Raw genomic sequence first — 27,741 nt, 5'->3', positions numbered from 1 at the left:
CGTTCAATAATGATGCCTCCAGATTTCTTTTTCTTTTTCAGGATTACTGTGGCTATTCAAGGTCTTTTGTGATTCCATAAAAATTTTAGGATTCTTTGTTCTACCTCTGTGAAAGATGCTAATGGTATTTTGATAGAGGTTGCATTTTTGTGTAGAAGCTTTGGGTAGTATAGACGCTTAAATTTTTTTTAACATTTATTTATTACTGAGAGAGAGAGAGAGAATGACTATGGGAGGGGAAGAGAGGGAGACAAAGAATCCGAAGCAGGCTTCAGGCTCTGAGCCGTCAACACAGAGCCCGATGTGGGGCTCGAACTCACCGCATGATCATGACCTGAGACAAAGTCGGATGCCCAACTGACTGAGCCACCCAGGCACCCAAAGGTAGTATAGACATTTTTAGGTAGTGTAGACAAATATTTTTGTACTCCTAATCCATGGACATGGAATGTTTTCCCATTTCTTTGTGTCGTCTTCCATTTCCTTCATAAGTTTTCAGAGTACAGATCTTCTACCTCTTTTTCAGGTTCATTTCTAGGTTTCTTATGTTTTTTGGTACAACTATAAATGAGATTGATTCATTGATGTATTTCTGAGTGGGTGGAGGATGGGATAGATGGGTGTTGAAGAGGACACTTGTTATGATGAGTACTGGGTGTTGTATGTCAGCGATGTATACCTGAATTCTAATACTGAAACCAATACTGCACTGTATATTAACTAATGAGAATATAAATAAAACTTTGGAAAAAATAGAAAGACATGAGCAGATGATTTGGTCTTGCTATTTTTACACCTCCATTTTGACCCTGCTCTCCTGACTCAGATATTTGATCTTGCAGGACTTTGATCACACACATGAAAATTTTGTTTTGGTTCTTTGCTTAATAAACATTGAAATCAGAAATATACTAACATAGAATGCTTGTGGGTAAAGTGTTCATCAGGGAAAAACAATAAAACATTTTAATTACTTGATCAATTAAAAAAAATAGCTCAACATACCAGTTCTAGTTTATCTGCATTCATTTTATAATTTAGGACTTTTTTCAAGACCAATTAATTTTTATGTTAATGACTCTGTTCTATCCACACCATAATGCATTAAGTATACATTCTGAATTTTTAAGCGTTAAAAAAGAAATCATACACTAAAATGTTAGAGTAGGGAGATTAATGATATGCGATCTCCCATGGTAGGCAATCCATAATCAGTTATAGACTAGCCACGTCTTGGTTTCATTTATATGAGAAATAAACATATCTCTATCTTGTTTGTGCCACTATTACTTTGACATCTGCTACAGGGGCCCAAATATAACCCCTACCAAAGCAAGAACTTTACCATTGGAGAACTGTGTGACTTTGTAAAGGATATATGTTCTTCTGAAGGACAGATCTCTTCTCAGCAGCAGAGACAAGTGTGAAAACAGAGTTTATGATTCCAAAATATAGTGCTTCTGCCTGGTTGATGTCCATGCCATCTCTACTGGGAACAGTAGGTGGTAGTGAGGTGGGGTGGTGTTTAAGATCTACTTCTTGAAGTAAGGAGCACATTCATGCACTGTTGGATTAGTGATGCCTGCGTACCTGGTGGTGGACACAGACCTGAATTTTTTTCATTGGTTCCACACCTTTGCCTGTTTTATGCAGATTTTATGCCTGTATAAAGTAAACTGATACAGGTGTGACTGAGCAGTCCCTACCTGACACTCCAACTGGTGTTAACTGATCATGACATCACAACCTCTTGAGTACTGGCTTTTGGAGTCAGGTGTCCATTATATCACTGTACAATGAGGTGACTGATCTGATCAAGAGAATAGGACTGGCCCAAATCACAGGAAGTGGGCAGAGTCCAGAGGATAAGGTTGGGCTCTGCCTCATTTGACCATCTCTTCAACCGCTCCCATCATGTTTGGTTAGAAACGAGAGACTCTAGTATTCTGGGAGGAATCCTGCCCACTTCTTCTCCATGTGGTGTCATTTTACTGTCCAAATCCACCCATGTGAACTGGCACACACATTCAGAATGAATGTGTTTTCAAGAAAAAGCAGACACTGGGGAAGAGACAAGAAAGAAAGAAGAAGATGTTAGAGAGAACTCTGTCATGGGAAAGCATTATCCATTTTCATAGATGCATGCTTAAAGGCACAAGGATAAGTAAGGAAGTCCTGAAGTTTGTAAGTTTCTGCTGGACCCACGGCCAATCATTGGCCCAGCCTCCAGAGGAAAGAACCAGGGTACAGCAGTCCAACTGTGTGGATACCTGGAATTATGATGAACTAACTCCTCTTAGGAGCTAGAGAAGAAAATTTTCAGTGTTCTGTATGGTGCAGTGTTACCAGTGGGTTTCTCCAGAGCTCCATATAATCATAAAGTGTCAATTGCCTTGGCTTTCCACCAATGACTCACTGTATTCTGAGATATTGGAGAAATGCTTTATACTTGCTGGAAGTCTTTTAGGGCCCAGTGAGTCCTGGGGACTTGGGTTGGTGAGGACTTGGTATAAGGAAGGACATGTCAGAGCACTATACACTGAATGTAGACCCAGTTGGACCCTCAGGGACTTCATTTGGGAATAGGGGAGTCATTTTCTTGGCTGACATGAGGATGCCTCACGAGTAAAGTGCGTATACTGGGAATGGACAGAAAGGGGAATGGCGGAAGCTTGAGATCCCTTGCACAGACCTGGAACCTGTAGATCTGAGCTTTATCCTGGGACATTAAGTAACCACTGCTTTCATGTCAGCCACATAAAAGTGCTGAGTTTGTTTGGTGGTCTTCATGCCTGTGGCTCCAGTGCTAGTTCTGGACACTAGGGTAGAGGCAGCCTCCTGTATCAGTGGTGCCCACTGAGTTTTGCTGGAAGAACTGAACTAAGGAAAGTTCATGCAGAGGTCATTCTGGATTTCCCCTGCCTCAGATACAATATGATTCTCCTATAATAGCAGTTATCTCCACAGAATAACCTGGTCAAAATCTAGAGGGAGTGTTCCACGATCCTTCTATTTCTTCATTCAGTAAATGATCCTGGCACTCACCTTGTGCTAGAGGACCTGGTGAGCCCAAGTGCAAGTCTTACAATGGCAAATTGTTCTCTGCCTGCCAGGTCTTCACAGTCTGGAGGGGAGATGAACAAAAGTATTAAAGACAAGACATGTGAAAAAAAGGGCAAGAACTGTAATTGTGAAAAGAATGAGTGTGCTGTGAGGACAGGCTGGGGAGCCACTGGAGAGAATGTTATGCCTCACTCAGGCGACAATTGCTGGGGCCAGAATGGCAAGAAGGAACCACACTGTACATGTCTGCAGTGTGTCAGGGAAAAGATATTGCTAGTGCAGAGAATAGGAGACAGAATTGAGTTTGTCCAGAAAACATTAGAAAGGTGGAAAATAGTGGCTATGGGATCCTGGGAGTGTAGAGGCAGGGAGGAGGCAGAGGATAGACCAGATGCTGGGATGTGGTAGATGTTTAGTAATCCACTCCTCTATGACAGCATTATTCAAATACCTTGAATCATAAACTAAAAATATTTAATATCTCACTTTTTTGTGGGAGAGGAATCCAAGCACAGCATAGCTGAGTGATGCTGCTTCAAAGTCTCTATGAAGCCAGGGCCATGGTCTCAACTGAGAATCAACAGGGTAATACTTTACTCCCAAGCTAACTCACACAGGCAATGCCAGAATTAAGTTTGAACTGAGAACCTATTTAAATTTTTTGACGTGGGAACTTGTTTGTTTCCATCCTATATAGGGTTCTCATATGGTAGCTCCTAAGTGCTTGATTCCCCATTTCCAGGGGGTAGGGGAGAGACAGAGGGAGGAAATGAAGATGAAGAGCAGAGAGAGAGAGAAGGTTAGAAGAGAGAGAGAGAGGAGTAGACAGACATAGAGCAAGAACAGAGGACAAAGAAAATGAGAAGAAAGTGACAAAATTTGTGTCATGAAATCTTGAAACTGACCTCCCATCACTCCGACTGTATTCTTTTGGTTAGAAGCCAGTCACTAACAGCTTGGTGATTTCACAAGGAGTGAAGTTTCTTGGGTGTACATTGATCACAGTCTGCACCTCCTGGAGATGTCCAGGACAGTGGGTTCAGCAGGATCAGCCCAGAACTGAGAAGAGTGGCTACATTTTGGAAATGGATGTAAGTGATGAACATCCAGTCTCACTCAGCATTAAAAAAGTGAACATAGGACAAATAGTTAGTGTAAATTCTCATCCAGCAAACCAGCAAAAATATTGCACCAAACTCCTGAAACTAGAGCACTTGTTGTGCATCAGAGAGAAGGACACTCAGTTTTCAGGAGTTAGAGGGGCCTCAGCTCTTTTATTGGAGGGTGAATATGGCCATGATTTCAGCTGTCATCACCTTTGATTCCAATGGAGAGGGGTCTGCTTTTAGAAACCAAAGACGGTGATTAGAGATCTTCACAAAGAGTTCATGTAGTCATGTGTCATCTCTGTTTTGACTCTAAGAACTCTGAATAAGCCCAGAAGATTTGTTTCCTCTGGCAGCAGGACATAATGCAGCCATTCAAAATGATGGTGTCAGACAAAATGTGTCACACTGTTGTCAAAACCCTTTAATGGGGTTTGCCCAGTCTTCTGCCCAGTTTTTTAATTTGGTTATTTGTTTTTTTGGGCCTTGTGTTATGTCTGTTTTTTATATATTTTGGATATTAGTTATTTATTAGATATATCATTTGCAAATATCTTCTCCCATTCCATAACTTGCTTTTTAGTGTTTAAGTGAGTATTGAAAGATATGAATTCATTGTCATTATGATGCTTGTAGAGTTGGAGTTTCTTGTGGTGTTCTCTGGTCCTTTCTGATCTTTGTTGCTTTTGGTATTTATTTATTTCTTTGTTTATTTATTTATTTATATTTTCATCTTTCCTCCCCTCAGAGAGTCCCCCTTAAAATTTCTTGCAGGGATGGTTTAGTGGTCACAAACTCCTTCAATTTTTGTTTTCCTGGAAAACTTTTTATCTCTCCTTCTATTTTGAATGACAGCCTTGCTGGATATAGAATTTTGGCTTCATATTTTTCTGATTCAGCACATTGAATATATCCTGCCACTCCTTTCTGGCCTGCCAAATTTCTGTGGATAGGTCTGCTGCAAACCTGATCTGTCTTCCCTTGTAGGTTAAGGACGTTTTTTCCTTGCTGCTTTCATGATTCTCTCCTTGCTTGAGTATTTTGTGAATTTAAGTATGATATGCCTGTTGATGGTCGGCTTTTGTTGAATCTAATGGGAGTCCTCTGTACTTCCTGAATTTTGATGTCTGTGTCTTTCCCCAGGTTAGGAAAGTTTTCCGCTATGATTTGCTCACAGAACCCTTCTACCCCTGTTTCTCTCTCTTCATCTTCTGGGACACCTATGATTCAGATGTTCCTTTTTAATGAGTCACTGATGTCTCCAATTCTTAAATCATGTTCTTTTCTCTTAGTCTCCCTCTATTCAGCCCACAGGGAAATCACTGCACTGCCAGTTACTCTGTCCCTGACACTTCGGAAACCTAACCCTAAGCCTAGCTCAAGCTCTTTCAGGGGGCCAACCTCCTGAGACAGAGGAAAGAAAAACTTTGGGGCCCATGAACAGTGTAGAATTATTCACCGAAGAGCCCAGGAGTCAGCCATGGCATCTTCAGGGTCACAATAGAGCTGCACAAGGGGATCCCAGGCCAAAACCTAAGCCTGGGAAACAGAATCGGCCATACCATGCCCACAAACCCTCAGGCTGTCCCGCACCCAAAGAGGTGACCTCAACCCAGACCTCCAGGGAGATCACTGCATTGGTGTCAGTTCAGCCTTTGAAACCTCCTAGGACCTGACCCTAACCCTAGCCAAGGATCTTTCCCTATGGGGCTTATTTCCTAGGTGTAAGCACAGAACTTATTTGGAGCCCATAACTGGTGAAGGATTATTAAGCATGGAACTTGGAAAATTGCCATGCTATTTCCAAAGCACTAAAGGAGCTGCACAAAGGGGATCCAGAGGCCAAACCTAAGCTTGTCCCACACCATAGGCTGCCCCTTGAACCCAAAGACTAAGCCTGACCCGCAACCTGACACATGCCCTCAACTTAGTCTTCCAGGGATATCACTGTGCTGCTGGAGGTTCAGCCCCTGGCACTTCCCAGGAACTAATCCTAACACTTGACAGGGCCCTGGCCCTAAGGGGGACAACCTTAAGGTCTGAGAAAAGAACAGATTTGGGTCCAATGACCAATGTGTAATATTTAGCATAGAAGCCAGAATTTCATCAGGATACTTCCAGGGCCAGGATGGAGCTGCAGGAGGGGATTCTGAGACGTTCCCCAATCTTGGTCCACACAATCTTCTGGATCCTGAATCCAAACCTTAAGGCTGACATGCACCTACCATCCACCCTCAACTCAGTGTTCCAGGGAGACTATTGGTGGTTCCGCCCCTGGCACTTCCTGGTTGCCTGACCTAACCCTACTCATGGCTCTGGTTCTAAGGAGGACCACCTTCTAGGTCTGAGAAAAGAACAGACAAGGAGCCCATGCAGGGCAGCAACATATTTAGTGAAGAACCCAGGAATTGACCATGATATTTCCAGGGACTGAATGGAGGTTCAGAATGGGATCTGTGGCCAAAACTGAAGCCTGTGACACACATTCAGTCATCCACAACACCCAAACCCTATGCCTGCCCTGCATCCTAACAGGTGCCCTCAACTCAACCCTCCAGGGAGATCACTGGACTGGTGTTGATTTAGACCCTGAAACCTCCCAGGACCTAACCCTACCCCTAGCCAAAGCAGGATGTTGGCATGACAATGGGCACCCTGTAAGACCTTCTCCCCTGCTGCCTGAATTGCCTGAATTTCAGCAGCTGAATTTTGGCCTAGGCATATTGCAATCCCTACTCTTGTTAACAAAGAAAAAGATCAAAGTTTACAAGACCAGAGCCCTGTTCCACACAATTAGGTGTTAACTGAGAGCCACCACCACCATCACCAAATTATCACTGCCTCTATCCATTGAATGAAAGGGTAGGAAAAAAGGTGAGGCCCAAAAGATTACTTGCTGTATCTGAGATAATAATGCACAGATGTTGCAGATGGGGCTCTCAGGCTTAGCAGATGGGTGATTCCCATCTACTCAACCCACGTATGTATGTTCACTCAGAAAACAGTGAGCTTTCTAGGAGATTGTGCTATTTGCTTCATTTCCAGAATTATCCCATTCTCATCTGAAACAGAGATCTTTGGCTTCTGTGTATCCATTCCATCCCCTTGCTCTTTTTAAAAATTTTTTATTTTTAAAATTAAAAAAAATTAATACGAAATTTACTGTCAGATTAATTTCCATACAACACCCAGTGCTCATCCCAAAAGGTGCCCTCCTCAGTGCCCATCACCCACTTTACTCTCCCATCCACCCCCCACCAACCCTCAGTTTGTTCTCAGTTTTTAAGAGTCTCTTATGTTTTAGCTCCCCCCTCTAACCTCTTATTTTCTTCCCCTCCCCCATGGACTTCTGTTAAGTTTCTCAGGATCCACATAAGAATGAAAACATATGGTATCTGTCTTTCTCTGTATGACTTATTTCACTTAGCATAACACTCTACAGTTCCATCCACGTTGCTACAAAAGACCATATTTCATTCATTCTCATTGCCATGTAGTATTCCATTGTGTATATAAACCACAATTTCTTGATCCATTCATCAGTTGATGGACATTTAGGCTCTATCCATCATTTGGCTATTGTTGAAAGTGCTGCTATAAACATTGGGGTACAAGTGCCCCTATGCATCAGCACTCCTGTATCCGTTGGGTAAATTCCTAGCAGTGCTACTGCTGGGTCATAGGGTAGGTCTATTTTTAATTTTCTGAGGAACCTCCACACTGCTTTCCAGAGCAGCTGCACCAGTTTGCATTCCCACCGACATTGCAAGAGGGTTCCCGTTTCTCCACATCCTCTCCAGCATCTATAGTCTCCTGATTTGTTCATTTTAGCCACTCTGACTGGCATGAGGTGATATCTGAGTGTGGTTTTGATTTGTATTTCCCTGATAAGGAGCGACATTGAGCATCTTTTCATGTGCCTGTTGGCCATCTGGATGTCTTCTTTAGAGAAGTGTCTATTCATGTTTTCTGCCCATTTCTTCACTGGAGTATTTGTTTTTCGGGTGTGGAGTTTGGTGAGCTCTTTATAGATTTGGATACTAGCTCTTTCTCCGATATGTCATTTGCAAATATCTTTTCCCATTCCGTTGGTTGCCTTTTAGTTTTGTTGATTGTTTCCTTTGCAGTGCAGAAGATTTTTATCCTCATGAGGTCCCAATAGTTTATTTTTGCTTTTAATTCCCTTGCCTTTGGGATGTGTCAAGTAAGAAATTGTCAAATGCTTTTTCTGCATCTATTGACAAGATCATATGGTTCTTTTCTTTTATTAATGTGATGTATCACATTGATTGATTTGCAAATGTTGAACCAGCCCTGCAGTCCAGGAATGAATCCCACTTGATCATGGTGTATAATTCTTTTTATATGCTGTTGAAATCGATTTGCTAGTATCTGGTTGAGAATTTCTGCATCCATATTCATCAGGGATATTGGCCTGCAGTTTTCTTTTTTTTTTTTTGCTGGGTCTCTGTCTGGTTTGGGAAGCAAAGTAATGCTGGCTTCATAGAATGAGTCTGGAAATTTTCCTTCCCTTTCTCTTTTTTGGAACAGGTTGAGAAGGATAGGTAATATATCTGCTTTAAATGCCCAGTAAAATTCCCCTGGGAAGCCATCTGGTCCTGGCCTCTTAATTGTTGGGAGATTTTTGATAACTTATTCCATTTCTTCACAGGTTATGGGTCTGTTCAAGTTTTCTATTTATTCCTATTTGAGTTTTGGAAGTGTGTGGGTGATTAGGAATTTGTCCATTTCTTCCAGGTTGTCCAGTGTGTTGGCATACAATTTTTCATAGTATTCCCTGATAACTGTATCTCTGAGGGATTGGTTGTAATTCCATTTTCACTCAAGATTTTATATATTTGGGTCATCATGCTTTTCTTTTTGAGAAGGCTGGCTAGAGGTTTGGCAATTTTATTTTTTCAAAAAACCAACTCTTGGTTTCATCTGCTCTATAGTTTTTTTTTAGATTCTGTATTGTTTATTTTTGCTCTGATCTTTATTATTTCTCTTCTTCTGCTGGGTTTGGGGTGTCTTCGCTGTTCTGCTGCTATTTCCTTTAGGTGTGCTGTTAGATTTTGTATTTGGGATTTTTCTTGTTTCTTGAGATGGGCCTGGATTGCAATGTATTTTCCTCTCAGGACTGCCTCTGCTGCTTCCGAAAGCTTTTGGATTGTTGTATTTTCATTTGTTTCCATATATTTTTAAATTTCTTCTCTAATTGCTTGGTTGACCCATTTCTTCTTTAGTAGGGTGATCTTTAACCTCCATGCTTTTAGAGGTTTTCCAGACTTTTTCCTGTGGTTGATTTCAAGTTTCATAGCATTGTGGTCTGAAAGTGTGCATGGTATGATCTCAATTCTTTTATACTTATGAAGGGATGTTTTGTGACCCAGTATGTGAACTCTCTTGGAGAATGTTCCATGTGCACTCGAGTAGAAAGTATATTCCGTTACTTTGGGATGAAGCTCTAAATATATCTGTCAAGTCCATCTGATCCAAAGTATCATTCAGGGCCCTTGTGTCCTTATTGACCCTGTGTCTAGATGATCTATCCATTGTTGTAAGTGGAGTATTAAAGTCCCCTGAAATTACCACATTCTTATCAATAAGGTTGTTTATGATTGTGATCAATTGCTTTATATATTTGGGGGCTCCGGTATTCGGCGCATAGACATTTATAATTGTTAGCTCTTCCTGATGGATAGAGCCTGCAATTATTATATAATGCCCTTCTTCATCTGTTACAGCCTTTAATTTAAAGTCAAGTTTGATATAGATATGGCTACTCCAGCTTTCTTTTGGCTTCCAGTCTCCATCCCCTCACTTTCAATCTGAGGGTGTTCTCAGGTCTAAAACAAGTCTCTTGTAGACAGCAGATAGATGGGTCTTGTTTTTTTATCCATTCTGATACCCTATGTCTTTTGGTTGGAGTATTTCGTCTGTTTACATTCAGTGTTATTATAGAAAGATAAGGGTTTAGAGTCATAGTGATGTCTGTAGGTTTCATGCTTGTAGTGATATCTCTGGTACTTTGTGGTCCTTGCAACGTTTCACTTACAGAATCCCCCTTAGGATTCCTTGTAGGGTTGGTTTTAGTGGTGATGAATTCCTTCAGTTTTTGTTTGTTTGGAAAGACCTTTATCTCTCCTTCCATCTGAATGATGGCTTGCTGCATAAAGGATTCTTGGATGCATATTTTTCCTGTTCATCACATTGAAGATTTCCTGCCATTCTTTTCTGGCGTGCCAAGTTTCAGTAGATAGATCTGTCACTAGACTTATCAGTCTCCCTTTATAGGTTAGAGCGTGTTTATCCGTAGCTGCTTTCAGAATTTTCTCTTTATCCTTGTATTTCTCCAGTTTCACTATGACTTGTGATGCAGAAGATCGATTCAAGTTACGTCTGAAGGGAGTTCTCTGTGCCTGTTGGATTTCAATGCCTTTTTCCTTCCCCACATCAAGGAAGTTCTCAGCTATGATTTGTTCAAGTACATCTTCAGCCCCTTTCTCTCTCTCTTCCTCCTCTGGAATCCCGATCATACGGATATTGTTGCGTTTCATAGCATCACTTAGTTCTCTACTTCTCCACTCATACTCCTGGATTTTTTTATCTCTCTTTTTCTCAGCTTCCTCTTTCTCCATAATTTTATCTTCTAATTCACCTATTCTCTCCTCTGCCTCTTCAATCCAAGCTGTGGTCACCTCCATTTTATTTTGCACCTCGTTTATGGCATTTTTCAGCTCCTCCTGAGTATTTCTTAGTCCCTTGATCTCTGTAACAATAGATTCTCTGCTCTCCTGTATACTTTTTTCAAGCCCAGCAGTTAATTTTATGACTAATATTTTAAATTCATGTTCTGTTATATTGCTTAAGTCTTTTTTGGTCAATTCGTTAGCTGTTGCTACTTTCTGGAGTTTCTTTTGAGGATAATTCTTCCGTTTAGTCATTTTGGATAGTCCCTGGAGTGGTGCGGAACTGCAGCACTGTGCTGTCTGGAGTAACTTGTGTTGGTGGGCGAGGCTGCAGTCAGACCTGATATCTGCCCCCAGCCCACCACTGGGGCCACAGTCAGACTGGTGTGTCCCTTTCTTCCCCTCTCCCAGGGGCGGGACTCACTGTGGAGTGATGTGGCCTCTGTCTGGGCTACTTGCACACTGCCAGTCTCGTGATGCTGCTTCTATGGGATCTGGCGTATTAGCCGGGGTGGATCCACAAAGTTCACAGCGGCAGGAGAGGCAGGCTTAGCTCGCTTTGCTGTCAGTGGTCCCCTGCAGTAGGGGCCCTGCAGCACCGGGAGGGAGGCAGGCAGACCCATCTGAGGGATGAATCCATAAGAGCACAGCATTGGGTGTTTGCCCGGGGCAAGAAGTTCCATGAGGGCAACTGGTTCCCTTTGGAATTTGGGCTGGGGGATGTGCGAGGGAGATGGCGCTGGCCAGTACTTTTGTTCCCCGCCGAGCTGAGCTCTGTTTTCTGGGTGGATAGTCCCATTGTCTAGAAGTGTGAATTGCATCCAAGTTAGAAAAGCAGCAATGGATTAGGAATGACAAGTTGGTACCAAGATCTGCATTCAAATGGCCACGTGTCAAATTGATAAAGCTGATAGCTGTCTTCCATCCTCTTGTCCCACAAAGGAGGCAGTATACTCCCCTACCGCCAGGCTTAGCCTAATCACAACATTCTCCCTGGGCACTTCCACACAGCCAAGTTTTGAAAATTGGCACACAATTCTGAAAACAAATTGAGAAGGGACCAATGCAATACCTATCTCAACACCTCAAGGACACCATCAGACTCATGTGCTGAAAGAAGATAGTACTCTAAGACACTGGCTCTGAATACATTCCATGCAAATCCATTTGTTCCAAGAAAGGGCTAAGTTGTAGAAATGGAGACACAGACAGCATGAGTTCTTCAACACACGTGGGATTTGGAGAATGTTGAGAATGAAAAACTCAGCACAGTCTCCTGTCAACCTGGTTGTTTCCAGAATATGAAATGTCTATGGGCTTAGGCAATGAGAGCCCTCTGAAGGAATATACCTGGGAGCCCAGGCAGAAGGAATCCTGCATAATTCCTTTAGAAGCCAGGGATTTCTGTTTTTGTCCCTCCCAGTTTTTCCATCAGTTTATGGAGGCAACAGTGAGCTGCAGCTATTGGGTTCTGCCAGATCTTGCTCAGGAGTCCAGAATAAGGACTTTGTTCTGTATTCCTGGAAAGGGGCCTTCTTGTGTTGACCACCTTCTGGACAATAATGCCCATGTGCAAATTACTTCTCAGAATGAAGGGCACTCATTCATCCAGGTCAGTGAGGCAAGCTGGCTCTCCTTCATGTTCCATAGAACAGCAGGCTAACCAGCAAGCCCTCAAGGATGAAACGATAGCTATCCTTTGGTATGGCAGATATTGGTTGCTCTCACTCATTACAGGACAAGAGTGGGAATTTGCGGCCACCTAGTGGGTTATGACTCCATGGCTCCAAGGGGGCGGGGGGGGGGCAGAATTTTTGTCAGAAAAACAGCAAGGGGAAGGGAATGTGTGCAAGGAAGGCCAAAACTCGATTTTCCAATGGCAATTGGGATCAATCTGGAAAGGAGATAAATTCATTTGCCCTTGGACCAGAAGGAGACCAGTTCCCTCCCAAATGTCTACTTCAGCTTACACATAAACAAGCCTCCTGAGCACCTTCGAATGCCTTGGGTCCCAGGATGGCCACATACTTCTGAAACTCAAGTAAGCAATAAGGAGCCCTGTGTAAAATTTTCTCCCTCAGTCACAAGGACTAGATCAGACTCCCAGCTGGAAGGCAGAGTGTGTGAACTGAGTCCAAGTAAGAAAAACATCCATCGGTGAGGGATGACAACAAAGTGAGTCAAGGTTCTGCCTTCAAATGGGCACGGGTCAAATCGAGGATGGCTATATCTATCCTACTGTCCTCTTGTCCCATCAGGAAGCGGGATCCTCCTATAAACTTTGGCTTAGCCTACCCAAGGGCATTCTCTGTGGGCACCTTGACACACCCTAGGTTTGGAGGTTGCCACATAATTGTGAAAGCCAATTGAAAAGGGCCCAATGCAATACATATCTCACCATCACAAGGAAACCACCAGACTTCCAAGCTGAAAGTCTGAAAGTTAAATTTCACATATGCATGAAAATGTATACTTGTCTTTCTCAGATGGACTCGTTTTGCTTAGCATAATACATTCTAGTTAAAGCTAAATAGCTACAAATGGCTAGACTCCATGCATTTTGATGTCTAAGTGATATTCTTATCAAGATAAAAAGCTTTCGCACAGTGAAGGAAACAATCAAAAGAACTAAACCTGCCTATGGAATGGGAGAAGGTATTTGAAAATGGCATAGGATAAAGTGTTAGTATCCAAAATCTAGAAACAACATATCAAACTCAACACCCAAAAAACCAAACAGCCCACTTATGAACTGGGAAAAGACATGAATAGACACTTTTCCAAAGAAGACTTCTACACAGCCAACAGACACGTGGAAAGATGGTCAACATCACTCATCATTAGGGAATGCAAAGCAAAACCATGATGCCATACCACCTCACACCTGTTAGAATGGGTAACATTAACAACACATGAAACACCAGTTGTTGGTGAGGTTATGGAGAAAGGGGAACACTCTTGCACTTCTGGCTGAAATGCAAACTAGTGCAGTGCCTATGTTATGATTTTTTTAAGGAAAATGTGAGAGAGCACTCCTTCTATGCTTACTTGTTCTCATTTCTGTGTACTATTTACGGCACTGTCATCACGTGAAGTTTATTCCCCATGATGAGTAAGCAAATTGGAAAACAACATAAATGGATATTTAAGGATATGGACCAGGGTTTCCCTGTTAAAATGAAACAAACAAACAAACCAACCAACCAACCAACAGCTAACCAAACCAAATATCCAAATTCACATTGTGATTCCACTCTGTGAAAATAATGGTCATATGTAGAAAAATAGTACAGGCTGCGATTGTCTTTGAATACCAGGATTTTTGTTTCCTTCACTACCCTGATTTTGTCTTTCCCAATAACACAGAAAGCTGGTGCCAAACGTAACCTGGTTTGGTTAAGCTGGTCCCTAATCAAAGAAAGGAAAGATGATAAAGAAGATGCCACAATGCAGGTTTCCAAAGAGAATGATTTGATTTCCACAGGATTACAGAAGCCCTTAAAAAAATAAAGAGGCCTAGAAGATTTCTGCCAAAGTGCTATAAATTGGTGAGACAAATTGCCAGACATATACCTGGTCCACTCCAGTTTATTTCTTTGGTCTATGAATGAACACACAAGGGAAATTATAACACACCTTTTGTTCCATATAAAAATACACTTCCAAAAGCTCTAATGAATTACTTTTACAAAACCTATGTACCAAATTTTCCTTTTGGAAGAAGTTTCCTTTGAATTTCAGGTCTCTTAAATGATCTGTTGCTGTTACCCACCATCCCTGCTAACCACATGGACCCCCATTTTCACTTCTGTATTCCTCATTAGAAGTGATCTCCACGTGGGCATAGATCATGTTTTGCCATGGTCACTAATAAAGATATAGTGCCGGGCACAGAGAAAGGATGGGTGGTGGTTCAAGGAATTCATACAAATGAACCTGTATTTGAGGTGGATCAAGAATGTCACAAGCACAGGCCCAGGATGGCATGCACAGAGTATTTCCCACTGATATTCCATTGTTAAGCCTCCTTTATCTTTAAAATATTTTAATCCTAATTTTTCTTCAATGCCTGAAAAACTACTGCTAAGTATTTCTGAATGCAAGGTAGCAGGAGGAGGCTACATGAGGAGGAATCTCTGTGCTCTGTGCCTTGGAGGACCTTGTAACTTCCTTTAAGGTAGCTATTAACCCACTGCAGGCATGGCAAGAGTGCCTTAAGTCAGTTGTATGTAATTCACCTAGTAAACAATTGGATAGGTCCTCACTTAATTTTTCCTTTTTTTACACTGTATCTTATTTTTTGTTTCTTTAATTCCAGTTCGTTAATATGCAGAGTTATATTACTTGCAGGGATACAATTCCATGTATCACCCTGTGCTCTTTATGACACGTACATCTCTGAATTCTCATCACCTATTTAACCAACCATGCTCCCATCCACCTCCCATCTGATACTATCTCATTGTACTCTCTTAAGAGTCTGTTTCCTGAGAGGGAAAGAAGATGGCGGTGTAGGAGGACGCTGGGCTCACCGCACGTCCTGCTGATCACTTCGATTCCACCTACACCTGCCTAAATAACCCAGAAAACCACCAGAAGACTAGCAGAATGGAGTCTCTGGAGCCAGGCGCAGACTAGAGGCCCCCTGAAGAGGGTAGGAAGGGCTGCGAGGCGGTGCGCGCTCCACGGACTGGTGGGAGGGAGCCGGGGCGGAGGGGCAGCCTGCCGGCCAAGCAGAGCCCCCGAGTCTGGCTGGCAAAAGCGGAGGGGCCGGACGAAGTGTGTTCCGACAGCAAGCATGACTTAGCATCTGGGAGGTCATAAGTTAACAGCTCTGCTCAGAAATTGGGAAGGCTGGAGGACAAAGGGAGGGAGAGTTGCTGAGCCCCGCGACAACAGAGCTCAGTTTGACGGGGAACAAAGGCGCTCGCCAGCGCCATCTCCCCCGCCCATCCCCCAGCCAAAATCCCAAAGGGAACCATTTCCTGCCAGGGAACTTGCTCCCTCAGCGCAAACACCCAACGCTGTGCTTCTGCAGAGCCAGACCTCCAGCAGCAGATCTGACGCCCTCCCGCTGCCACAGGGCCCCTCCTGAAGTGGATCACCTAAGGAGAAGCAAGCTAAGCCTGCCCCTCCTGCCCCCGTGCACCTTGCCTACCCACCCCAGCTCATACGCCAGATCCCCAGCACCACAAGCCTGGCAGTGTGCAAGTACCCCAGACGGGCCACGCCACCCCACAGTGACTCCTGCACCTAGGAGAGGGGAAGAGAAGGCACACACCAGTCTGACTGGGGCCCCAGTGGTGGGCTGGGGGCAGACATCAGGTCTGACTGCGGCCCCGCCCACCAACTCCAGTTATACACCACAGCACAGGGGAAGTGCCCTGCAGGTCCGCACCACTCCAGGGACTATCCAAAATGACCAAACGGAAGAATGCCCCTCAGAAGAATCTCCAGGAAATAACAGCTAATGAACTGATCAAAAAGGATTTAAATAATATAACGGAAAGTGAATTTAGAATAATAGTCATAAAATTAATCGCTGGGCTTGAAAACAGTATAGAGGACAGCAGACAATCTCTTGCTACAGAGATCAAGGGACTAAAGAACAGTCAGGAGGAGCTGAAAAACACTTTAAACGAAATGCAAAACAAAATGGAAATGACGACGGCTCGGATTGAAGAGGCAGAGGAGAGAATAGGTGAACTAGAAGATAAAGTTATGGAAAAAGAGGAAGCTGAGAAAAAGAGAGATAAAAAAATCCAGGAGTATGAGGTATGAGGGGAAAATTAGAGAACTAAGTGATACACTAAAAAGAAATAGTATACGCATAATTGGTATCCCAGAGGAGGAAGAGAGAGGGAAAGGTGCTGAAGGGGTACTTGAAGAAATTATAGCTGAGAACTTCCCTGAACTGGGGACGGAAAAAGGCATTGGAATCCAAGAAGCACACAGAACTCCCTTCAGACGTAACTTGAATCGATCTTCTGCACGACATATCATAGTGAAACTGGCAAAATACAAGGATAAAGAGAAAATTCTGAAAGCAGCAAGGGATCAACGTGCCCTCACATATAAAGGGAGACCTATAAGACTCGTGACTGATCTCTCTTTTGAAACTTGGCAGGCCAGAAAGAATTGGCACGAGATCTTCAGTGTGCTGAACAGAAAAAATATGCAGCCGAAAATCCTTTATCCAGCAAGTCTGTCATTTAGACTAGAAGGAGAGATCAAGGTGTTCCCAAACAAAAACTGAAGGAATTTGTCACCACTAAACCAGCCCTACAAGAAATCCTAAGGGGGATCCTGTGAGACAAAGTACCAGAGACATCACTACAAGCATAAAACATACAGACATCACAGTGATTCTAAACCCGTGTATCTTTCTATAATAACACTGAATGTAAATGGATTACATGCGCCAACCAAAAGACATAGGGTATCAGAATGGATAAAAAACAAGACCCATCTATTTGCTGTCTACAAGAGACTCATTTTAGATCCGAGGACACCTTTAGATTGAGAGTGAGGCGATGGAGAACCATCTATCATGCTACCGGAAGCCAAAAGAAAGCTGGAGTAGCCATACTTATATCAGACAAACTAGACTTTAAATGAAAGGCTGTAACGAGAGATGAAGAAGGGCATTATATAATAATTACAGGGTCTATCCATCAGGAAGAGCTAACAATTATAAATGTCTATGCGCTGAATACCGGAGCCCCCAAATATATAAAACAATTACTCATAAACATAAGCAACCTTATTGATAAGAATGTGGTCATTGCAGGGGACTTTAACACCCCACTTACAGAAAAGGATAGCTCATCTAGACACACGGTCAATAAAGGAACAAGGGCCCTGAATGCTACATTGGATCAGATGGACTTGACAGATATATTTAGAACTCTGCATCCCAAAGCAACACAATATACTTTCTACTCGAGTGCACATGGAACATTCTCCAAGATAGATCATATACTGGGTCACAAAACAGCCCTTCATAAGTATACAAGAATTGAAATTATACCATGCAAACTTTCAGACCACAATGCTATGAAGCTTGAAATCAACCACAGGAAAAAGTCTGGAAAACCTCCAAAAGCATGGAGGTTAAAGATCACCCTACTAAAGAATGAGTGGGTCAACCGGGCAATTAGAGAAGAAATTTAAAAATATATATGGAAACAAATGAAAATGAAAATACAACCATCCAAATGCTTTGGGATTCAGCGAAGGCAGTCCTGAGAGGAAAATACATCGCAATCCAGGCCTATCTCAAGAAACAAGAAAAATCCCAAATACAAAATCTAACAGCACACCTAAAGGAAATAGAAGCAGAACAGCAAAGACAGCCTAAACCCAGCAGAAGAGAAATAATAACGATCATAGCAGAAATAAACAATATAGAATCTAAATAAACGGTAGAGCAGATCAACGAAACCAAGAGTTGGTTTTTTTGAAAAAATAAACAAAATCGAAAAAACTCTAGCCAGGCTTCTCAAAAAGAAAAGGGAGATGACCCAAATCGATAAAATCATGAATGAAAATGGAATGATTACAACCAATCCCTCAGAGATACAAGCAATTATCGGGGAATCCTATGAAAAATTGTATGCCAACGAACTGGACAACCTGGAAGAAATGGACAAATTCCGAAACACCCACACTCTTCCAACACTCAATCAGGAGGAAAGAGAAAGCTTGAACAGACCCATCACCGGCGAAGAAATTGAATCGGTTATCAAAAATCTCCCAACAAATAAGAGTCCAGGACCAGATGGCTTCCCAGGGGAGTTCTACCAGACGTTTAAAGCAGAGATAATATGTATACTTTTCAAGCTATTCCAAGAAATAGAAAGGGAAGGAAAACTTCCAGACTCATTCTATGAAGCCAGTATTACTTTGATGCCTACACCAGACAGAGACGCAGTAAAAAAAGAGAACTACAGGCCAATATTCCTGATGAATATAGATGCAAAAATTCTCAATAAGATACTAGCAAATAGAATTCAACAGCATATAAAAAGAATTATTCACCATGATCAACTGGGATTCATTCCTGGGATGCAGGGCTGGTTCAACATTCGCAAATCAATCAACGTGATACATCACATCAATAAAAGAAAAGATAAGAACCATATGATCCTGTCAATCGATGCAGAAAAGGCCTTTGACAAAATCCAGCACCCTTTCTTTTTTTTTTTTTTTAAACGTTTCTTTATTTTTGAGACAGAGACAGAGCATGAACAAGGGAGGGTCAGAGAGAGAGCAGGAGGCACGGAATCTGAAACAGGCTCCAGGCTCTGAGCTGTTAGCACAGAGCCCGACGCGGGGCTTGAACTCACGAACCGCGAGATCGTGACCTGAGCCGAAGTCGGCCGCTTAACCGACTGAGCCACCCAGGCGCCTCCCAGCACCTTTTCTTAATAAAAACCCTTGAGAAAGTCGGGATAGAAGGAACATACTTGAAGATCATAAAAGCCATTTATGAAAAGCCCACAGCTAACATCATCCTCAATGGGGAAAAACTGAGAGCTTTTTCCCTGAGATCAGGAACACGACAGGGATGCCCACTCTCACCAGTGTTGTTTAACATAGTGTTGGAAGTTCTAGCATCAGCAATCAGACAACAAAAGGAAATCAAAGGTATCAAAATTGGCAAAGATGAAGTCAAGCTTTCGCTTTTTTCAGATGACATATTATACATGGAAAATCCAATAGCCTCCACCAAAAGTCTGCTAGAACTGATACATGAATTCAGCAAAGTTGCAGGATACAAAATCAATGTACAAAAATCAGTTGCATCCTTATACACTAACATTGAAGCAACAGAAAGACAAATAAAGAAACTGATCCCATTCACAATTGCACCAAGAAGCATAAAATACCTACAAATAAATCCAACCAAAGATGTAAAAGATCTGTATGCTGAAAACTATAGAAAGCTTATGAAGGTAATTGAAGAAGATATAAAGAAATGGAAAGACATTCCCTGCTCATGGATTGGAAGAACAAATATTGTCAAAATGTCAATATTACCCAAAGCTATGTACACATTCAAAGCAATCCCAATCAAAATTGCACCAGCATTCTTCTCGAAACTAGAACAGGCAATCCTAAAATTCATATGGGACCACAAAAGGCCCCGAATAGCCAAAGTCATTTTGAAGAAGAAGACCAAAGCAGGAGACATCACAATCCCAGACTGTCGCCTCTACTACAAAGCTGTAATCATCCAGACCGCATGGTATTGGCACAAAAAGAGACACATAGACCGATGGAATAGAATAGAAACCCCAGAACTAGACCCACAAACGTATGGCCAACTAATCTTTGACAAAGCAGGAAAGAACATCCAGTGGATAAAAGACAGTCTCTTTTACAAATGGTGCTGGGAGAACTTGACAGCAACATGCAGAAGGTTGAAAATAGGCCATTTTCTCACACCATTCACAAAAATAAACTCAAAATGGATAAAGGACCTGAATTTGAGACAGGAAACCATCCAAACCCTAGAGGAGAAAGCAGGAAAAGACCTCTCTGACCTCAGCCGTAGCAATCTCTTACTCGACACATCCCCAAAGGCAAGGGAATTAAAAGCAAAAGTGAATTACTGGCACCTTATGAAGATAAAAAGCTTCTGCACAGCAAAGGAAACAACCAACAAAACTAAAAGGCAACCAACGGAACGGGAAAAGATCTTCGCAAATGCCATATCGGACAAAGGGCTAGTATCCAAAATCTATAAAGAGCTCACCAAACTCCACACCCGAAAAACAAATAACCCAGTGAAGATTTGGGCAGAAAACATGAATAGACACTTCTCTAAAGAAGACATCCAGATGGCCAACAGGCACATGAAAAGATGCTCACCGTCGCTCCTTATCAGGAAAATACAAATCAAAACCACACTCAGATATCACCTCACGCCAGTCAGAGTGGCCAAAATGAACAAATCAGGAGACGGTAGATGCTGGAGAAGATGTGGAGAAACGGAAACCCTCTTGCACTGTTGGGGGGAATGCAAATTGGTGCAGCTGCTCTGGAAAGCAGTGTGGAGGTTCCTCAGAAAATTAAAAATAGACCTACCCTATGACCCAGCAATAGCACTGCTAGGAATTGACCCAAGGGATACAGGAGTACTGATGCATAAGGGCACTTGTACCCCAATGTTTATAGCAGCACTCTCAACAATAGCCAAATTATGGAAAGAGCCTAAATGTCCATCAACTGATGAATGGATCAAGAAATGGTGGTTTATATACACAATGGAGTACTACATGGCAATGAGAAAGAACGAAATATGTCTCTTTGTAGCAACATGGATGGGACTGGAGGGTGTGATGCTAAGTGAAATAAGCCATAAAGAGAAAGACAGATACCATATATTTTCACTCTTATGCGGATCCTGAGAAACTTAACAGAAACCCATGGGGGAGGGGAAGGAAAAAAAAAAGAGGTTAGAGTGGGAAGGAGCCAAAGCATAAGAGACTGTTAAAAACTGAGAAAAACACTGAGGGTTGATGGGGGGTGGGAGGGAGGGTAGGGTGGGCGATGGGTATTGAGGAGGGCACCTTTTGGGATGAGCACTGGGTGTTGTAGGAAACCAATCTGACAATATTTCATATATTGAAAAAATTTAAAAAGATAAAGTTAAATTAAAAAAATAAATGAACTTAAAAAAAAAGAGTCTGTTTCCTGATTGTCTATACTCTCTCTCTCTCTCTCTCTCTCTCTCTCTCTCTCTCTTATTTTTTCCCTTTGCTTGTTTGTTTCTTAAACCCATGTATGAGTAGAATTATATGGTATTTGTCTTTTTTTGACTGGTATATTTCACTTAGAATCATACTCTCTAGCTCCATCCAGGTCCTTGCAAAAGGAAAGATTGCATTCCTTCTTATGGCTGAATAGTATTCCATCATATGTATGTCACATCCTCTTTATCCATTCATCCATTTATGGATACTTGGGCTGCTTCCATATCTTGGTTATTGTAAACAAGGCTGCTATAAACACACTGGTTCATGTGTGCATTAAAAAATTTAAGGTTTATTTATTTTTGAAAGAGAGAGATAGAGTGAGAGAGCAGGTGAGGGGCAGAGAGAGAGGGAGACACAGAATCTGAAGCAGGCTCCAGGCGCTGAGCTGTCAGAACAGAGCCTGACGCAGGGCTTGAATTCACACACCATGAGATCATGACCTGGGGGGAAGTTGGGCGCTTCACTTACTGAGCTGCCCCGGAGCGCCAATGTGCATGCATCCTCTTGAATTTGTGTTCTTTTATTCCTTGGATAAATACCCAGTTGTGCTATGCTGGATCATGAGGTAATTGTATTTTTAACTTTTAGAGGAAATTCCACATAGTTTTACACGGTGGCCTCACCACTTTGCATTTCCAAGAACAGTTTCCTTTTCTCCACATCCTTGCCAACACTTATTGCTTCTTGTATTTTTGATTTTTGCCATTCTGACAGGTGTGAGGTAGTTTCTCATTGTGGTTTTGTTTTGCATTTCCTTGATGGTAAGTGATGATAAGCATTTTTCCTGTGTCTGTCACCATCTGTATGTCTTCTTTGGAGAAATGTCTGTTCATGTTTTCTTTCCAGTTTTTAATTTGATTATTTGTTGTTTGGGCCTTATGATATATCAGTTCTCTATGTATTTTGGATATTAGCTCTTTATTAGATAGGTCATTTGCAAATATCTTCTCCCATTCCATAAGTTGCTTTTTACTGTTCACTCTTTACTTCACTGTGCAGAAGCTTTTTATTCGATATAGTCCCAAGATTTATTTTTGCTTTAGTTTCTCTGGCCTCAGGGGACATATATTGAAAGAAGTTTTCATGGCTGGTGTCAAAGAAGTTACTACCTGTGCTGTGTTCTAGGATTTTTATGGCTTTGGGTCTCACATTGAGGTCCTTAATCTATGTTTTGTTTATTTAAGTGTATGGTGTAAGGAAGTGGTTTACATTCATTCTTTTGCATGATACTGTGCACTTTTCCCAACACCCTTCTTTGAAGAGACTGTCTTTTCCCAATGGATATTCTTTCCTGCTTCGTTGAAGATTAATTGAATTTGTATGTGTGGATCTCTGTGCTTTCTATTCTGTTTTATTTTTTAAATTTATTCAATTAAATTGAAGTTAACGTACAGTGTTGTATTGGTTTCAGGAGTAGAACCCAGTGATTCATCACTTATATGTAACACCCAGTGCTCATCCTTACAAGTGCCTTCCTTAATGACCATCACCCATTTAGCCCATCCGCCCACCCAACACCCCTGCAGCAGTCCTCAGTTTATTCTCTGTACTTAAGAGTCTCTTATGGTTTGCCTCCCTCTGTGTTTTTGTCTTATATTTTCCTTCCCTTCCCCTATGTTCACCTCTTGTGCTTCTCAAATTCCACGTGTGAGTGATAGCCTATAATATTTTCTTTCTCTGACTGACTTATTTCGCTTAACACAGTATACTCTAATTCCATCCGTGGTGTTGCAAGTGGCACAATTTCATTGTTCTTGATCGCCCAGTAGTATTCCATTGTGTATGTATACACTACATCTTCTTTACCCATTCACCAGTCAATGGACATTCAAGCTTTTTCTATACTTTGGCTATTGTTGATAGTGCTTCTATAAACATTGGGGTGCATGTTCCCCTTCGAATCACCACTCCTATATCCTTTGGATAAATACCTAGTAGTGCAATTGCTGGGTAGTAGGGTAGTTCTATTTTTTATTTTATGAGGAACCTCCATACTGTTCTACAGAACGGCTGCACCAGTTTGCATTCCCACCAACAGTGCAAGAGAGTTCCTCTTTCTCCACATCCATGCCAACATCTGTTGTCGCCTGAGTTGCTAACGTTAGCCATTCTGACAGGTGTGAAATGCTATCTCCTTTCGTTTTGATTTGCATTTTCCTGATGATGAGTGATGTGCATTTTTTCATGTGTCGGTTGGCCATCTGGATGTCTTCTCTGGAGACGTGTCTATTCATGTATTTTGCCCATTTCTTCACTATATTATTTGGTTTTGGGGTGTTGAGTTTCATAAGTTCTTTATGGATTTTGGATTTTTCAATGCACTTTTAAATTTCCTTTTTCCTTTTTTTCTCCTGACTGACATATTCATTGTTTAGTAACATGTTATTCCATATATTTGTGGTCTTTCCAGATTTTTTTCTTGGGCTGACTTCTAGTTTCATTGTGCTGTTGGCAGAAAAGGTGCATGGAATGACTTCAGTGTTTTGGGATTATTTTGTGACCTAACATGTGAGGTGTTCTGAGAATGTCCCATGTGCACTTATAGAGAATGTGTTTAGGATGGAACAATCAGAATATACCTGTTAAGTCCACCTGGACCAGTGTGTCATTCGATGCCACGTTTCCTTGTTTGTTTTCAGTTTAGATGACATGTAACTGGGGTGTTAAAGTCTCCTATTAGTATTGTATTATTATCCATTAGTTTCTTTGTTGGTTATCAGTATGTGATCTCTCTTGGAGAATGTTCCATGTGCACTCGAGTAGAAAGTATATTCCGTTACTTTGGGATGAAGAGCTCTAAATCTATCTGTCAAGTCCATCTGATCCAATGTAGCATTCAGGGCCCTTGTCTCCTTATTGACCCTGTGTCTAGATGATCTATCCATTGTTGTAAGTGGAGTGTTAAAGTCCCCTGCAATTACCACATTCTTATCAATAAGGTTGTTTATGATTGTGATCAATTGCTTTATATATTTGGGGGCTCCGGTATTCGGCGCATAGACATTTATAATTGTTAGCTCTTCCTGATGGATAGAGCCTGCAATTATTATATAATGCCTTTCTTCATCTGTTACAGCCTTTAATTTAAAGTCAAGTTTGATATAGATATGGCTACTCCAGCTTTCTTTTGGCTTCCAGTAGCATGATAGTTCTCCATCCCCTCACTTTCAATCTGAGGGTGTTCTCAGGTCTAAAACAAGTCTCTTGTAGACAGCAGATAGATGGGTCTTGTTTTTTTATCCATTCTGATACCCTATGTCTTTTGGTTGGAGTATTTCGTCTGTTTACATTCAGTGTTATTATAGAAAGATAAGGGTTTAGAGTCATTGTGATGTCTGTAGGTTTCATGCTTGTAGTGATATCTCTGGTACTTTGTGGTCCTTGCAACGTTTCACTTACAGAATCCCCCTCAGGATTCCTTGTAGGGTTGGTTTTAGTGGTGATGAATTCCTTCAGTTTTTGTTTGTTTGGAAAGACCTTTATCTCTCCTTCCATCTGAATGATGGCTTGCTGCATAAAGGATTCTTGGATGCATATTTTTCCTGTTCATCACATTGAAGATTTCCTGCCATTCTTTTCTGGCGTGCCAAGTTTCAGTAGATAGATCTGTCACTAGACTTATCAGTCTCCCTTTATAGGTTAGAGCGTGTTTATCCGTAGCTGCTTTCAGAATTTTCTCTTTATCCTTGTATTTCTCCAGTTTCACTATGACTTGTGATGCAGAAGATCGATTCAAGTTACGTCTGAAGGGAGTTCTCTGTGCCTGTTGGATTTCAATGCCTTTTTCCTTCCCCACATCAAGGAAGTTCTCAGCTATGATTTGTTCAAGTACATCTTCAGCCCCTTTCTCTCTCTCTTCCTCCTCTGGAATCCCGATCATACGGATATTGTTGCGTTTCATAGCATCACTTAGTTCTCTACTTCTCCACTCATACTCCTGGATTTTTTTTATCTCTCTTTTTCTCAGCTTCCTCTTTCTCCATAATTTTATCTTCTAATTCACCTATTCTCTCCTCTGCCTCTTCAATCCAAGCTGTGGTCACCTCCATTTTATTTTGCACCTCGTTTATGGCATTTTTCAGCTCCTCCTGAGTATTTCTTAGTCCCTTGATCTCTGTAACAATAGATTCTCTGCTCTCCTGTATACTTTTTTCAAGCCCAGCAGTTAATTTTATGACTAATATTTTAAATTCATGTTCTGTTATATTGCTTAAGTCTTTTTTGGTCAATTCGTTAGCTGTTGCTACTTTCTGGAGTTTCTTTTGAGGATAATTCTTCCGTTTAGTCATTTTGGATAGTCCCTGGAGTGGTGCGGAACTGCAGCACTGTGCTGTCTGGAGTAACTTGTGTTGGTGGGCGAGGCTGCAGTCAGACCTGATATCTGCCCCCAGCCCACCACTGGGGCCACAGTCAGACTGGTGTGTCCCTTTCTTCCCCTCTCCCAGGGGCGGGACTCACTGTGGAGTGATGTGGCCTCTGTCTGGGCTACTTGCACACTGCCAGTCTCGTGATGCTGCTTCTATGGGATCTGGCGTATTAGCCGGGGTGGATCCACAAAGTTCACAGCGGCAGGAGAGGCAGGCTTAGCTCGCTTTGCTGTCAGTGGTCCCCTGCAGTAGGGGCCCTGCAGCACCGGGAGGGAGGCAGGCAGACCCATCTGAGGGATGAATCCATAAGAGCACAGCATTGGGTGTTTGCCCGGGGCAAGAAGTTCCATGAGGGCAACTGGTTCCCTTTGGAATTTGGGCTGGGGGATGTGCGAGGGAGATGGCGCTGGCCAGTACTTTTGTTCCCCGCCGAGCTGAGCTCTGTTTTCTGGGTGGATAGTCCCATTGTCTAGAAGTGTGAATTGCATCCAAGTTAGAAAAGCAGCAATGGATTAGGAATGACAAGTTGGTACCAAGATCTGCATTCAAATGGCCACGTGTCAAATTGATAAAGCTGATAGCTGTCTTCCATCCTCTTGTCCCACAAAGGAGGCAGTATACTCCCCTACCGCCAGGCTTAGCCTAATCACAACATTCTCCCTGGGCACTTCCACACAGCCAAGTTTTGAAAATTGGCACACAATTCTGAAAACAAATTGAGAAGGGACCAATGCAATACCTATCTCAACACCTCAAGGACACCATCAGACTCATGTGCTGAAAGAAGATAGTACTCTAAGACACTGGCTCTGAATACATTCCATGCAAATCCATTTGTTCCAAGAAAGGGCTAAGTTGTAGAAATGGAGACACAGACAGCATGAGTTCTTCAACACACGTGGGATTTGGAGAATGTTGAGAATGAAAAACTCAGCACAGTCTCCTGTCAACCTGGTTGTTTCCAGAATATGAAATGTCTATGGGCTTAGGCAATGAGAGCCCTCTGAAGGAATATACCTGGGAGCCCAGGCAGAAGGAATCCTGCATAATTCCTTTAGAAGCCAGGGATTTCTGTTTTTGTCCCTCCCAGTTTTTCCATCAGTTTATGGAGGCAACAGTGAGCTGCAGCTATTGGGTTCTGCCAGATCTTGCTCAGGAGTCCAGAATAAGGACTTTGTTCTGTATTCCTGGAAAGGGGCCTTCTTGTGTTGACCACCTTCTGGACAATAATGCCCATGTGCAAATTACTTCTCAGAATGAAGGGCACTCATTCATCCAGGTCAGTGAGGCAAGCTGGCTCTCCTTCATGTTCCATAGAACAGCAGGCTAACCAGCAAGCCCTCAAGGATGAAACGATAGCTATCCTTTGGTATGGCAGATATTGGTTGCTCTCACTCATTACAGGACAAGAGTGGGAATTTGCGGCCACCTAGTGGGTTATGACTCCATGGCTCCAAGGGGGCGGGGGGGGGGGCAGAATTTTTGTCAGAAAAACAGCAAGGGGAAGGGAATGTGTGCAAGGAAGGCCAAAACTCGATTTTCCAATGGCAATTGGGATCAATCTGGAAAGGAGATAAATTCATTTGCCCTTGGACCAGAAGGAGACCAGTTCCCTCCCAAATGTCTACTTCAGCTTACACATAAACAAGCCTCCTGAGCACCTTCGAATGCCTTGGGTCCCAGGATGGCCACATACTTCTGAAACTCAAGTAAGCAATAAGGAGCCCTGTGTAAAATTTTCTCCCTCAGT

The sequence above is a fragment of the Panthera tigris genome, chromosome E3 (assembly GCF_018350195.1).
Source record: "Panthera tigris isolate Pti1 chromosome E3, P.tigris_Pti1_mat1.1, whole genome shotgun sequence".
Classification (NCBI taxonomy): Eukaryota; Metazoa; Chordata; class Mammalia; order Carnivora; family Felidae; genus Panthera; species Panthera tigris.
The sequence above is the reverse complement of the archived record's forward strand: the minus strand, read 5'-3'. Positions refer to the sequence as shown.